At 43.5% G+C, this 15,719-nt stretch overlaps 1 protein-coding gene across 6 annotated transcripts in view; it reads right to left on the bottom strand.

The window, feature by feature from the left end:
* Nucleotides 1-15,719, bottom strand: part of ACSL3 (acyl-CoA synthetase long chain family member 3) — a 3,215,977-nt gene that overhangs the window by 448,554 nt on the left and 2,751,704 nt on the right. The window lies entirely within an intron of this gene.

The following is a 15,719-nucleotide window of genomic DNA, read 5'->3' as shown; positions in this document are numbered from 1 at the left end:
AGGGTGCTACCAAGTTCTTTAATCGGTTCGAACAGGTATTCTCGGATTTCAGTGGACAAGACATAGGCACAGAGTCTGGGAAGAGACTATTTGTAGACAAATTTGTGCGTGGATTGCTGCCTGACATCCAGTCGCAAATTACGTCCTCTGAGAGTGCTTGCCAAGCAAAGTCTCAATCAGAAGTACTGCATATGGCTCAATACTATGAGAATAGTGTCAATAATGAAAAAGAAAGAGTCGAAAAGAGGAAAGGTGATTTGAAGACAAAAGTATTATTACAACAAATTGTTAGAGGACCTAGAGGGGGCAATTCGCAGTTCAGAGGTCAGTTTGTCCCACAGGGGAATGCGCCCTTGGGTCCTGCAAACATTAACCAGTGTGCTTATTGTAGACAAGAGGGTCTTTGGTGTGCACAATGCCCGATACTCCGACAGAGGTCAAATAACACATTTGGGAATATGGGTAGATGACCCAGTGGTCGCCCGGGTAACGGGGGCCATGGTAGAGGTCAGTTTTCACAAGATTCACAGCAACCTTTTTCACAGGACAATCAGGCACCAAGTGTGGATAACAGAAACATTTTTGACCATCCCTCTGCCGCTTACCTCTCTGAAGAACTTCCTTTCGATGATATTCTGTTTCGCTAGGATCGCCCGAAGCAGAGTTTGGAACCAACGCCTATTCCCGTTAATCAGAAAGGTCCCTACATTGAAATTTTAGTGTGAAATAGGAAACATCTATTCTTGATAGACACAGGGGCACAAAAGTGTTCCATTGATCATTCTCGGGTTCCAAACATTCCACTGGCAGGGCAAACCAATGTTTCTGTAGGGTTTTCTGGCACGAGAGGGAAAAACAATGAGGAGATCCCAAACGTCCACAAATGTGGAATCCTACCTTAAATTTGGGAGAGTTAAAGGATTAGCAATATAAGGAAGGTAGGAAAAGGGAATTGTCAACAGTCACTTATTCTCTAAGTGATAAATTCACATTTAGAAAAGATATAAAAAAACTTTAATAGTAATTATTTTAAGTTGAACATTGTACATATATAGATACACAAAAAATTTCATTTTCAAACACTCTAAAATGCATGCATGGTCAAAACCTTTACAAAGACTAATTAAGACTCGTAGTTCTAAAAAAATTAGGAGCATATGGTGGTCTAGCTGTTAGTATTTAACCTAAGCTTTGGGTCCTGTAGTTTATCGTAGGGTATTAGATCTTGTTAGATCTCTAGCTATTTCTGTGCAATCTAGTTAGACTCATAGATTGCCAACTCAACATGTTTCAGTCCTCTATATCGGGTGTAGGGACTTTCTTCAGGAGTAGTCTTAAACATCCATATTGAGTGATCAGTCAGATTGTCTGGAATCTTCTTTAGATGAAGAGTCTTTAGTTAAAAAGAGAGGTGACTGTTGACAAAACCAGAAAACCAGAGTCAATATTATATAGTATTCTGGTAACACAATTTAGGGTGTTATGAAGCGGAATTAGATAGATAAATTACCTTTCCGTTCTTGTGTAGGGGCTCCCTTTGTTGGTAGAGATAAATCCACATATGTTGGACACGTTCTCTTGGGGGAATGTGTATTATTCCTTTGGTACCTGAAATAGGTTAAATAAGGGAGTCATTAGATCCGTTTTTCTCTTTGGGTCGGGATTAGCCAAAGTCCTAAATAAACAACCTAATGTTGATTAGTAGCCATGATGTAATTGGCGTATATTGCCTTTCATTCCTACCTTTTCAGGCGTGGGTAGGGTATTTCTTTCTAGTCTCTACCGGACGCTTGGAAAGTCGTCGCTGCGGGGCGGGCCATTTGATTTTCAAAACTCGTGTGCGGCGTCTAGAGGGTCAAAAGTACCTATTAGTTATGCCGTTGTGTCAAATGTTATAATGCGGAAACCTGTTGTTATTATAAAACTGTTTACCTTTGTTTCGCGGCAAAATTGCGTGTTTGTGCCCTTTCCTGGTCAATCCCTTGTTCCTAACTTGCGAAGGGTGTTCTCCTGGGCGGTCTGGTTGATGAGCCGCCGAACGTCTGTTGGTGCCGTTGGGAAACCTGAGTAGGCTGCCATGTTGGGTGTATAAATACATGAGTGCCTGGTTCTCTGTGTTAGTCCTTCTTTTGTGGTGTTGTAACGTCCTTCGAGGATAGCTGGCTAGTGTCTTATTTTACTGGCAATCAGGTTCGGTGTAGTGAGAAACATTAGTAGATCTCTAGCAAAGTAGTTCTATTGGATGTCGTTTTTTCCAAATAATTCAGAAATGAGTATTTAGATTTTAAGCCATTCAATGGACTCGTTAAGTCCTTTCTTATCACTTTGTGTTATGAAGATGAGTCTTTGTTCTTTTTTAAGAAGAATTCTACTTTTAGTATGGTGATCGTTCCCTTTGATCATTAGCAATACGGTCCATTTGAAATCTTCGTATCCGTGTTTGGCTTCTGAAAAATGTTTTACTAGAGGGGCATTTACTGTTTTGTTCTTAAGACAGCTTTTGTGTTCTTGCATTCTTACTTTTACTTTTCTGTTTGTTTTTCCTATATAATGTTTGTTGCAGGGACAGGTAATCATATAGAGGACATATTCCGAATTACAATTTGTGAACTTTTTTTGTTTCCACATTTCTGGTAGTCCTATATCTACTTCTTTAGTTTTTTGTGTTTGTTTACACATCATACATTGACCGCATGGATAATGGCCCACAATTGGGTCATTGCCCCAAATTTGTGTGAGGCTTGGCGTAGAGGGTCTAATAGTCTTTAGTTTGCTATTGCTCACTCTGTTACCTATAGTGGCTGATTTTTTATATGCAAACATAGGTATTGGTATTGATGAATTGCCCTTTTCAAAGATTTTCCATTGTTTCTTAACTATTTGATTGATTTTGAGACTCAAATTAGTGAAGGTATTCACACATACAAGGCGATCGTTGGTAGGTTGTTTACACTTATCTTCCAATAAGGCGTCGCGGTTGTTATTGAATGCTCTCTTTGCGGATTTCCTCACTAGTTTTTTAGGATACCCTCTTTGTCTAAGTTTTGCAGCTAGGTTCTCGGCTTCTTTTTCAAATGCTGGTTTTTGGCTGCTATTCCTTTTTAGACGTAAAAATTGGCCATAGGGTAAATTGTCTCTTAAATGTTTAACGTGATGGCTTTCGTAATGTAACAGGGAATTTTTCTCTGTGGGTTTGTGGAAAGGTTTCACTAGTAGTCGGCCTTCTTCATGATAGATAGTAAGGTCTAAGAAGTCGATCGAGTGTTTTTGAATGTTGATAGTAAACTGCAGATGTCGATTGCAGCTATTAAGCCAGTTGAGGAATTCTTCAGCTTTTTCTGCTGTTCCTGTCCAGACCATAAGTATATCATCAATATACCTTGCCCACGATTGAATATTGTCTTTAAATGGGTTTGTCATGTAAATGTATTGTTTTTCGAAAAATTCGACAAACAGATTTGCTAGGCTGGGGGCCATAGTGGCTCCCATTGCTGTGCCCTCAACCTGTTGGTAAAAGGTTTCGTGAAATTCAAAATAATTTCGTGTCAGTGCAAGTTCTATGCACCAAAGGATGAATGAACTTGGTACAGGGTCGTTGTCTAGTCTGTTGAGTAGAATTTCGCTTATTGTTTCTAATGTGGCTTGTTGTGGAATATTGGTGTATAAAGAAACAATGTCTAACCCTATTAAGTAGGAATTCTCAGGGTTATATGGTAGATTTTCATACTTAATTATCACGTCTTTGGTGTCTTTTAAGTATGATTTCATTTTAACCACGTAGTCTTTCAGATAGTGGTCCGCGAATTTAGAAAGAGGTTCCAAAATGGAATTAATACCCGAAACTATAGGCCTACCCGGTGGATTAATTAGTGACTTATGTATTTTGGGTAGGCAGTAGAATTTTGGTACGCTGGGTTCTGGATTGTTTAAAAATGCCCATTCTTGTTTGCTGATCCAGTTCCTTTCTAGAGCTTTGGTGGTCTTCAGTTCTATCATTTGTTGTAAATCTTTAGTGGGATCCTTACTTAGTTTTTTGTAATAGTTTCCATTTGCTAGTTGTTTTTGACATTCTGCAATATAGTCGTTCTTATTGAGCATTACGATCGCTCCGCCTTTATCAGCTCTCTTGATGATAATTTTGTCATTAATCGCTAGTGATTCCATGGCTAGTCTTTCTTGTGTCGTTAGATTATGGTACATTGGTATATTCTGTAGTTCTAACTTGGTAACATCTGCCAGGACTTTCTTCTCAAAAATTATTGATTCTGGAGAATAAGTGTAAGTTGGTGGACAGAAGGTTGAAGGATTCCTTAGGCCTGAATGGTTCACTGTATTAGGTTCTTTTGGTATGGCTGGTTCTGTGGCGAAAAACTCTTTAAGTCTAATCTTACGCATGAATTTAAAGAATTCTATGCGGAACTGGAAAGGGTCGTGTTTATTAGAGAATACAAACCCTAAACCTTTCTCCAAAAGTTGTTTTTCAGTGTTGGTTGGTTCATAAGTAGATAGATTGACTAAAAGTTGTTGCCGCTTCGGAGGTATCTCTGGTCTCCGTTCCGATTGCCCCTGTTGGGGCCTTTGTATAAAAAAGGTTGTGTGCTTGGATTCCCTCTTCTTTGTCTGTAGTTCGGGTTTCCTCTTCCTCTAGTTGGTGGATTACCGGAAGGGCCTGGGTTGGTATTATCTGGGTCATTACTGGAGTTACTCGAACTATATGATGTAGCTCTAAATCTAACTCGTCTATTTTGGCATTTTCTGGCACACCAGTTGTTTGTCCGGTTTCTTCGCCGGTACCTATTTCTTTGGGTGCGTTTACGGACCATTGTCCATTTCTTTTGACTTCGAATTGTGGAGAGAATTTGCTGCGGTTGAATCTGTTAAAGGAATTAAATGCGGTAATTCATTGTTCTTCTGATGGAGTGCGTTTGACGATTTCACCACAACAACTTTCTGTCTCTCAATTCTTGACTAGATCTTTGCCACCGGAATTTACTGAGGTTCCGGAGTGTTTATAGGCTATTGATGATAATGATGTCGGTGTTTTACAAATTGAACCTGTTAAGATTTTCTTGAAACATGGAGTAATGCTGCCACGTATTCCACAGTAAGATTTCGGTCGACGGTGAGCAAGCTTTGAAATGCATCGTCTTCGATTTTGTGCATCGAGGGGTAATTGAGGAAATTGCAGGTAGTTTGTGCAATAGTCTGATTTTGATTTTGCCTGTGTACAAAAAAGGCGATAATGCAATTCCTTTTCGTTTCATAATTGATCTACGTGCCATCAATAAGATCGTTGCTCCACAATTTCCAATTGTGCCTGATGTGACTACAATATCAACTATGATCCCGGCTTCAGCTACTTACTTTAGTGTTGTGGATCTAAAGAACGCTTTCTTTAGCATTCCTATACATAAGGACAGTAGATACCTGTTCGCGTTCACCTTCACCCATGCACTGCAAGGCTACACGGAAAGTCCAAGCATCTACAGTAGGGCCCTGAAAGAACAACTTGATACCCTTGAGTTGCCCTCTACTTGTACACTGCTTCAATATGTTGCTGACTTGCTTTTAGCTGCTGACTCAGAGAGCGCTTGTAAGGAGGGCACTGTGTTGTTGCTTATTCACTTGGCTAAACATGGACATAAAGCTTCACTTAAGAAATGTCAATATTGTTGCCAGGAGGTCGCCTATTTAGGCTATCGCCTGTCAAAGGAGGGAAGAAGGTTGACACCTGAACGGATAAAACTCATTTTTAGCATGTCTGTCCCAAATACTCAGAAAGAAGTTAGAGCCTTGATAGGAATGGCTTCTTACTGTAGGCAGTGGATCCCGAACTTCTCGTTAACGATTAAGCCAATGTTGGCTTTGACGAACAAGGGCATTTCTTTGCCACTGCCGTGGAACATGGAGCACCAGCGTGCATTTGATTTGCTCAAGACTGCATTGTGCTCGGCACCGGTTTTGGGCACACCAAATTATGAAAAGGCCTTTGTGTTGTATGTGCATGAATGTGATGGATGTGCTTTTGGCTGTATTAATGCAGGAACATGGAGGGAAGAATAGGCCGTGCGGCTACTTTTCTTCCGCCCTTGATCCTGTAGCATGCGCTTTGCCAAGATGTTTGCGAGCTGTTGCTGCTGCGTCTGTAAAACAGAGCGAGGAAATGGCCCAAGGCCATCCTTTAACCCTAATGGTACCTCACTCTGTAGATGTTCTACTGAACAGAACTCAAACGCAACACCTCACTTCTGCACGGTTAACAAGATATGAATTGATCTTGTTTGCACCACACATGCAAATTAAGAGGTGTTGTGTTCTTAATCCGACTGAACTTTTACCTTTCCCAAAATGACGAAGAGTCACACGATTGTCTCTATACTACCGAACAAGAGACAAAGGGTAGAATTGATCTAAGAGATATTCCCTTGAACAGTCCACGAGGGTAGCTGTTTTGCGGTGGCTCCTGCTTCAAACTTTCGGATGGTACATCCACAGCTGCTTATGTAATCACTACATTGAGCACGGTCGTGGAAACCAGGAGAATCACGCATAACTGCGCGCAGGCCGCAGAGATTACAGCATTAACCCGAGCTTGTGAACTTTCCAACGGGCTTACTGTGAATATATACACTGACAGTCAGTATGCCTTTGGGGTGGTTCACAACTTTGGGAGACTTTGGTCAGAAAGAGGGTTCTTGACTTCACATGGTACAAAGATCCAGCATGGCTCCCTGATAGTATGGCTACTCTCAGCATTTGCACTCCCTATTCAGTTAGCTATTCTAAAATGCGCAGCACATCAGAAAATTGTAGATGATGTAGCAAAAGGGAACACTTTTGCTGATCAGATAGCCAAACAGACTGCTACCGATCTCTCTTCAGACATGTATACTTCGAGGGAAGCCGCAAATGCCTGTACTATGGATGAGGGTATTGATTCCGTAAGGGATATCCAAGCCGATGCCACATTAAAAGAGTCTAAGAAATGGGCTGAGGGCTTGGGGAAACTTGATGATGATGGCTGTTGGGTGGACAGAGTTGAAGGGAAATGGCTATTTCCCGACGCGTACATTACGATGATGGTTGTTATGGCTCATGGTCCCACACATATATGTGCTCGCAAGATCACAAAGATGTTGGAAAAAGTGTGGGTGAATGATAAAATCTCTAAGAAAGCTGGACGCTTTGTTCAGGACTGCATGATCTGTTTACAACATAATGTGGGAAAGGGAACATCAACTCCTAGGGGAAGTTTTGGTCCACCTTCTGTCCCCTTCGAGGTTATACACTTTGATTTTATTGAAATGGAACGATGTAATAACTTGAAGTACGTGTTAGTTATCATCTGTGCTTTCAGCAAATGGGTTGAGACTTTTCCTGTTAAAGATGCTACAGCCATGACTACTGCAAAAACTATGTTAAAAGAGTCATTCGCAAGGTTCGGGCTACCAAGAGTCATCTGGTCGGATAATGGTCCACATTTTATCGCTGCTGTAATTCTGCAGATATGCGTGGGATTACAGATCGATAAACGGTTCCATTCGGCCAAACACGCTCAGAGTGCTGGATTAGTGGAAAGACACAACGGCATCATAAAAAACAAGCTCGCTAAGACGTGCGTCGGCACCAAAATAAAATGGCCGAAAGCCTTACCGATCGTGTTGTCAATGCGTACAACCCCGCAAACTAAGACTGGGCTCTCTGCCTTTGAGGTGGTGATGGGAGGCCTGCTAATATTTGGAACATTCCAAAAAGTCATTCCTTGAGAAATGTTGAAAATGTACTTCTTTCAGATTACTGTAGCCAGTTGACTTATCACCAGGTGCAAGAGGCTTTACCTGTACGATACGAGGGCCCCAGTCACAGCATACGACCTGGGGAATGGGTCCTAGTAAAAGCCTGTCAACGATAGTCTTGCCTTGCACCTCGTTGGCGGGGCCCTTCCCAGGTCCTACTGGTCACACAGACGGCGGTGCGAGTGGCAGGCCGGAAAAACTGGATCCACGTGACACATACCAAGAAAATTCCACATATAGTGCCATACGATAGAGAAGAAACAGAACCCCTCATCAGTACCGCAACCAACGATCCTGGAGCAGTAAACAGCATCGAAAGTGCGTCGGATACTCTCCCTGAGTCCGTGGGGCCTGGGGAAACAGCCATTTTGCCTCCACACTCTCCAACAGTTTTGTTTCCGGAAACTGTTGTTCCGGATCTTGCATGCTCTCTTGTCCTTGATACGTCACTTCCAACAGGAAGTGACGACGTATTGTTCTCAGATCACTCAGTACCAGGAAGCACAAGGTACGATCTGCGTCCGAGGAAATATACCTACTGCATGGTTCGGCTGTGTGATCGAGGAAAATCATCAAGGGCTTACCTTTTTGCCCGATCAAATCGTTTGTTAGGGGATTCTGTTGGCTAGGGTTTGTGGAAGGACTAAGAAGACGCTCGGCCTGGAGGTCGCCAGCTAAAAATACTGGTGTTCATTTTCGTTTGAAGACTCCAATGCCTACAACCGATACCGCTCGTATGGACAAAGGGAAAGACTGTGTGACCAACGGCGGGAATGAACACTTAACCGTCTGGGCCCCACAAACGTACTGCTGTTTTTTGATAATGTTAATTGGTTTTATAATAGTCATTGTTATAGGCTTCTGGTATCTAGAAGAAGTGCATCCGCTTTAGAATTTGTTACCGACTGAACATGTACCTACTGTTTCTACTCCTTTCGTGCACTTGCACACACTATCTCGTAGAGACTCTCAGCATAGACAGAGATATTACAACAACACTCTATTACTCATCATGAATGCTACACATGCTATTTTTAACAAATCTAATTTTTGGGTCTTTTCACATTTACTGCAACATGGGGATAAGGGCCTAGGTTGGTATATTCATCCTTTACCTTTGACAACTGTGTGCTACGCTTCTCTTAGAGCACTATTCTTTGATCGCTGGATGATAGCATTGCAGGGAACTTTGTTGGGACTAATTTGAATCAGTTTGAGAAACGTGTTCTGACTCCCTTGGGATGCTCGCTCTTTGCGAATAGGAGTAAGCTTAACGTTGCTTCTATTAGACCTTCTTATAGAATGTCTCGTCCTTTTCAATCTTTGATCTCTTTCAAGATGGCTCCTCTAGGCAATAAGGATGCCACGTGTTAGGGAGAATTCTCTCTTTAGGCTGAATTTCATAACCTAGTGAATCCCCCAGCAGCTTTGCTGGATTTCTGGAGTTTGTTTTTTTCCTCCTGCCAAGAGTGAGACTCTTTTTCTACCACTCTTGGACATGATTTATGGTGTTCCTTTGACTGCGTATGTGTTTTATGGGCTATGGGGTCCTTTACTCCATAGGGTCTCATGTGTTTTTACTATGTGTGTTACACAGCACCCTCCATACAGTAACACAGGGGTGTCATAGTGACACCCCACCATAGACTCCATACCCTGGGACTGACTACTGTCTCCCAGGGCATGTAAAGTCACCATTCGCTTTACTAGTCCCAAATTATTAACAGAAACCAGTACAAACCATCATATTGTGGACGTACTGGTCGGGGCAATTCAATTGCCCCGGGGTCTGTTAGTCGAGGGGGCACGTCTCCGTCCCCCCTGATCGAGTTTTGGCTGGTGGCAGTGGAAACTACTTTTTATATTCGACCGCGAATATTTCCCTATGGGATTTTCCCATTGTTCGAGGCTACCAACTTTAATTATTTAATTCTCATGGCCTCGAACATACCGCCGTTTATTTAATTAATATTAATTCTCTGGTTGGTATTTTTTGCCAAGACTCGATTCTAAAATGGCGTTTGTGTTCTCTTCTGTGACTCCAACCCAAGTCGAGCCCTTTGTTCCACTTTTTGGCAGGCTTCTCCACAGAAGCCTCCAAAAGTGGTGCCACTCTGTCTGGGTACCACAGGGGGTGTGGGAGGGGGTTTAGGCACCCTGGACTGAGTTACCTTGGTAACTCAAGTCGCACTCTTGTGTGATTGGCCCAAGTGGTGAGCCGGCCGGCTCACCAACTAGCATGGTTGATTGACAGCTAAGCTGAGTGAATGGGGGTATGCTGCATAAAAGCAGCGCTTTGGGGGCTGGAACTTCAGAAGTCGCCACAGGACCTGAGAATCCGACGAGGGAGAAGCTGAGCCGACCTACCACGACGACACCACCGGTGGAGCCCTGCAGAACCGACTCACCACTTCCCGACGACAGAGAAGATCTCCTGGCTGGAGAGGCTTCTTCCCCTGACTGGTGGGCACAACCAGTTTACCTTCTTTTCTTTGCACCCCAGACCGGTTTGTGGTCGAACTGCCAGTGCCAAGCACCCTGGCGGCCGTATAACAACTCACCACTGAACCGCGAATCACGGACCGCTCCTTGTACCTGAGAAACTCTGCGGCTGGTTTCTTCCCTGGCAGTGCAACGGACTCCTGTCTTCCTCCACGACGAGATCCTCTCTTCCCCCGGACGAAGCACCGACTTGCATCCGCTGCCAGGGACAACTGCCCCCGCTGGAGTGTTCTCACCACTTTAAGGTACTGTGTCCGCCAGGCCTCCCTTTCTAAAGATTGCTACAAGGTAAAAATAACCCCTTAACCTTCTGGACTGGGCTGGCCGCCTTGACCCTCTAACTGGTCCCTTTCTTTGGTCCAACTCCTTTTTGAACCATTACAAGACTTTTTGTGCACTGCAACCGTGTGACCTAGGACACATTTAGTTTCGATCCTCTTAAAGCGGATCCAGCCTACTGACTCTGAATTCACGGTTTTACTTTGCCTTCCTCTCTTGTTATGTTCTTGTAAAAGTGTTGGGATCTGTTCAATTTGTTCTCTGCTTTTCTCTCCCATTTTAAAACAAACTATTAGAGTGCCATCTACGTTAAGCGCTCACCGCTGTCTGAAAATAAGTGTGGCTTTACTTAAGACTTGTCTAATATTCTTTTAAGGGAGTGTATATCTTTTAGTGACTGTGTTTTTGAATTGCTTACTATTAGTGCCTGTGTGTTTTTCTAGATGTGGTTTTAAATAAATAATTACATCCCTTTTACACCAAGCCCTGGTCAGTGTTTACTTGTTCTACTCTTGACCTATTGTGAATACTCTGTATACTGCCTAACTCTTCTTGAGGGAAGTCTGACTGCTCAGCCACAGCTACCAAGTGAATCTGTGTGGTACAGACTGCTACCAAGTGGGTTTACTGCCAAACACCTGTGGTCTTAAACCTTTTGCAGTGGTCCCAGAGGGAACTGCACAGGTTTCTGGCTAACACCACGTCTCCTTCCTACATTGTTAATCATAGCAGTTTCTTTCTGCATACAGAGGAATAGTATTCAGTCAATGGGTGATTTTAAAGGTTGCGCCAATGTTGCGAATTTGACTAGTGAGAACAGACCTTTGGATGTAGGCGAACCTGTCTACTTTGTTTGCGGTAATGTAGCATTTCCATGGTTACCCAGGCATTGGCAGGGAACTTGTTATTTAGGGATCCTGTTACCCGGGGTATTCATAGCCAGTACTGTAGAGGTTTCAAAGGCTCGTCCGCGGCAGGGCGAGAATGGCGATACTTCAGCGCAAATTCTGGGTGACGTAGCTAAGTCCTTTTTGCCATTTTGGGGACAGATAATGAACTCTGAGGATATCAGGAGACTAGCGAGAGTATTGGAGAGAACCATCAACCGGACCACTGACATACTCTATAATATGACTTTAGAACACAAAGCAATAAGGTTAGTAGCACTTCAGAACCGGATGGCATTAGATGTCATCCTAGCTGAACGTGGTGGGGTATGTAAATTAGTGGGGTCCGCTTGTTGTGTTTTCGTGCCAGATTCCTCCCCAACTATCTTCAAAGCAATACAGAATTTGATGTCTTAAGTTCAGAAGGGCATGTCCCCGAGGAAAACTGGAATCTTAGCACTTGGTTTTGGGACTGTCTACGATCTTGGGGTTGGAAGATACTTTCGGTCTTACTGATCATTTTAGGGGGTTTTATGTTTCTTTGTTGCTGTATACATTGTCTTCCTGGTATATGTTCGATGTTAGGAGGATGTTGTGCACAGGCGATGGGTACATTAGGATGTAAGGTATCTGCCCCAGATAAGAACGGTGCTGAAAGAAATTTTGGTGACCGACCTAATGGCAATAGATATCTCCGATGGTGATTCAGGGTGTATGGACATTGAGATGTGGAATTATTCATAAAGCGATTAGAAGTAGTTTAGCGCTTGGCATAGGCCAAAAGGAGGGTTTGTCGAACGGGAAATCATATCGTGCCTCCTATACTGTATGAATATATGTATATTGGCCTAAGCCAAGTCGCTCTGCGGAGAAATCAGTGTAGCAAGGTCCTGACCTTAGATCAGTGTTAGTTGCCATTTTAGGTTCATCCGCCATTTTAGATTCTCACTCTAAAGTCACCCTGTCTTCTAAGATAGTGGACAGTGTTGTTTTGCACGGAACATGGTCGCCTTGACCTCTGTGTACAAGTTAATGTGTAAACCGCCCGCAGTCCAAATGTTAGGGTCATGTACTGAGACCTTGTCCTTCGCTGACCTGTGTAAAGAGGATTACCCGTACCAACTAAACTAATCCAAGAACATATATTGTGCACAATACTGTTCAAGCATCTGATGTGAACACTTGTTTTACTATATTGTATAAAGAGATGTGCAAAACTCAGAGAGAAATCCAAAGACACACTGTTGCTATTGTAACTTGTTGGCGAATGTATTAAGGATAATCCGTAAATGTATAGATGCATAAATTAGGAACGAACTCGGCACAAACCCTAGATCTGAGATTCATTAACTTGCAAGTGGGTTGGACATCATGTTTTGGACTGTATAAAAGGTGTGACTATTCGGATGTACAATCCCACTCATTGAACACACCGAACAGGGCTGGTTTTTCGCTGTTTTGTACTGAGGGCCTGATAGCTATCTGTTGTTTTGTCCTTTGAGAACTGGTCAGTTACTTTGAATAAAGATCTGTGTATCTTTATAACCTTTGTTGGTGCATTTCCTTGTGGGGTACTCAGCCTCCATATCTTCTTTTTGCATTCACAGTGTGACTTGTGTGCTGCTGACTGCAGTCAGTGCCAGGCCCAGGCCAATTTCTGTGACCAGGGGCTGCCGGCTGCCGCAGACTGAGTCGGATGACTCTGCCACAGGTGGCCGGGCCCATGGATTGTGCTCCAAAGTAGGTTTTTAACTTTTTTCTTTGAAAACCTGACCTTCTGTGGGGCCGGTGGCCGGGGCCCGCCCCACGGAAGGTAGGTTTTAAAAGAAATAACTTATTTGGAGTGGCGGCTGTGGCCCATCACTTCGAAAATGATGGGCCCCAGCCGCCCAAATATACGTTTTTTCTTTTAAAATCTTACCTTCCATGGGGCCACTGCGGCGCGCACCTATTTTTGTCATCACCAGGCTCAGTATGGCCGTGGCGGTGGTGGCCCCACGGAAGGTAGCCTAAGTGAATGAGGCAAGGCAGGGCAAAGCCCAGGACCGGGCAGGGCACGGGCGGCAGTGTGGTCTCACTAGTGTCGGTCACAAAAGGAATGAATTGTCGTTTGCAACTTTGGCCACTTTTTCATTGGTGCCTAGTCTGATTCGAGACAATTGTATGCCCCAGTCCGACCCTGGATAGCTTTCATCTACGCGAAACATGAACTGTGAATTTTTGCCTGGGTGTTTCCGTTCTTCCTTTTACTGTTATCAGCCTCATTAGTTCACAAACGAGCTTCAGTGAGGGGACCCGGAACGGTGCACGTATTGGGCCGAAACCGAACCGGCAGCACTTCGCAAGAAAAGCCCATGCAAAGACGAACTTCTGAAATGCTATTTCAGGCTTAAAGATACACACATAGAAACTAGACTGGGATAAACATGGTGCAGGTGCCCACTAATCTGTCATCATAAATAAGAGCACTAGTTGAGTATTCGTGTATAAGTCTCAACCGTCTTTTGCTGTCATTTTTTTACATAATTCCAGCGCATATTTTCTATCCTGATGTGTGGTTTATACACCAGTTGTGGCCCCTAAACCTGGGTACAATATGCTCCGAGCATGTGCTCCGAATGAGAGCACATGCAATCCTCAGATAGGAGTCCTCATATAGGGAGGTGGGTGTCTGTTACACCCTGCAGTTTAGTGAAGTATGTCAAGAACAAGCCAGTGGGAAGGAGATATCCGAATATGCATTCTCCTCTGGCTCCTGAATATTGAGTGACAAAACATATTTAGTTTTTTAATATGTGTTAAGGTGGAAAGAGGCCCTAAAGCAGAAGTAGCACAGGCCGTTGATTTCACAACAATGTCTTGCAGAAATGACTTTTTCCAAGTTTTACAACACCATGATCATGCTTGAAGGAAGGGTGAAGGGGGATGCATTTATGAGATGTGATAACTGATAAGGGCTTGAGAGTAAATTGATTACACAAAACACCTGGATGAGGTGACTGAAGAACGGGCTGAGGGGAGGGTGCTATTCCTGGAGGTAACCGATTAACAATACTTGTACTTTAACAGACTGCCAGATGGGGCAGAGACAAATACAGTGCATCAGTGACTGAAACAGAATGCTTTTTTATTTATTTGCATTTTTAAAGCGCTCACACAGCCCGGGGGCATCGAGGCGCAGTTACAGGAGGAGCATGTCTAGGTTGCGTATTTACTACTAGCCTGTGTCAGCAGTTGCTGCAGCGCCAAACATGTGACATGGAGCACCAGCAGTGTGATGGTCTGGTGGTGGGCCGATCTAGGTAGGTCTAGCACTGAACTGGCTGAGGGAGGCGCCACGCCAGCGCTGAAGGCGGCGCCGCGCCCACACTGTGGGCGGCACCGCGCCCCGCATTATGGGGCCAATATGTTTTTGGCACTGGCACTTATTTATTTACAAATTAAGCACTGTGTATTGGGAATGCCGCTGAAATGACTAGGAGATTGTTCAATGTCTCCTTTGCAATAGCAAAAAGATGTATGTTAAAATGTTGTACAAACCCTTTTCCACCTAAAATTGAACACTTTCTCTGTGATTTGACCTACATAAATGAATGTGAGGAACAATATACATTGACTGTAACATCAAGTAACCGCCCAAAGGATATATGGGCCCCGTTCAGGATGTACCTGTGCGAAATGGCCTCAGATGGGGAAAATTCCACATGATTGCAATGTAATTGATGAAATATGTATCTAACAACGTGAGTACTATATGTACTGTGATATGCAATACGTTGAATCTGTGTTGACCATCAATAAAAGAGAGTTTTAAAAAAAAAAATGCACGAGTGTACAAGTTAAAAAGGTTGGGGGGAAAGGCATGCTCCCTGCAGAACACTGCATCTGAGAATTTCAGCAGGAGATTTAAAGGCCCCGGAAGCAACACAAGCAAATCTTGGACCCAGGAATTAGGACCGCCATTGCAAGGCAGTCTTAGAATAGTTGGCAATAGCCCCTAGTCTCTCCAGCAGCAATGAGTGATCAACAAGGTCAAAAGCCACAGAGGGATCCAGGAACATCAGAAGGGCCACCTGTCCTGAGTCCACAGTGTGACATAGATGGGCTTTTAAATCAACCAATGCGGTTTCGGTACCATGTAGAGCGTGAAAGCCTGACTGCAAGGAGCCCAGTAAATGATTACTTTTGATATGTTGCTGCAACTGGGTTTCAGCAACCTTATCCAAACTCTTTTTAACTTTGCATACCTAGCCCT

This window comes from Ambystoma mexicanum, chromosome 10, assembly GCF_040938575.1.
Source record: "Ambystoma mexicanum isolate Mex_15411 chromosome 10, UKY_AmexF1_1, whole genome shotgun sequence".
Lineage (NCBI taxonomy): Eukaryota > Metazoa > Chordata > Amphibia > Caudata > Ambystomatidae > Ambystoma > Ambystoma mexicanum.
This window is presented reverse-complemented; position numbering and strand designations above follow the sequence as displayed.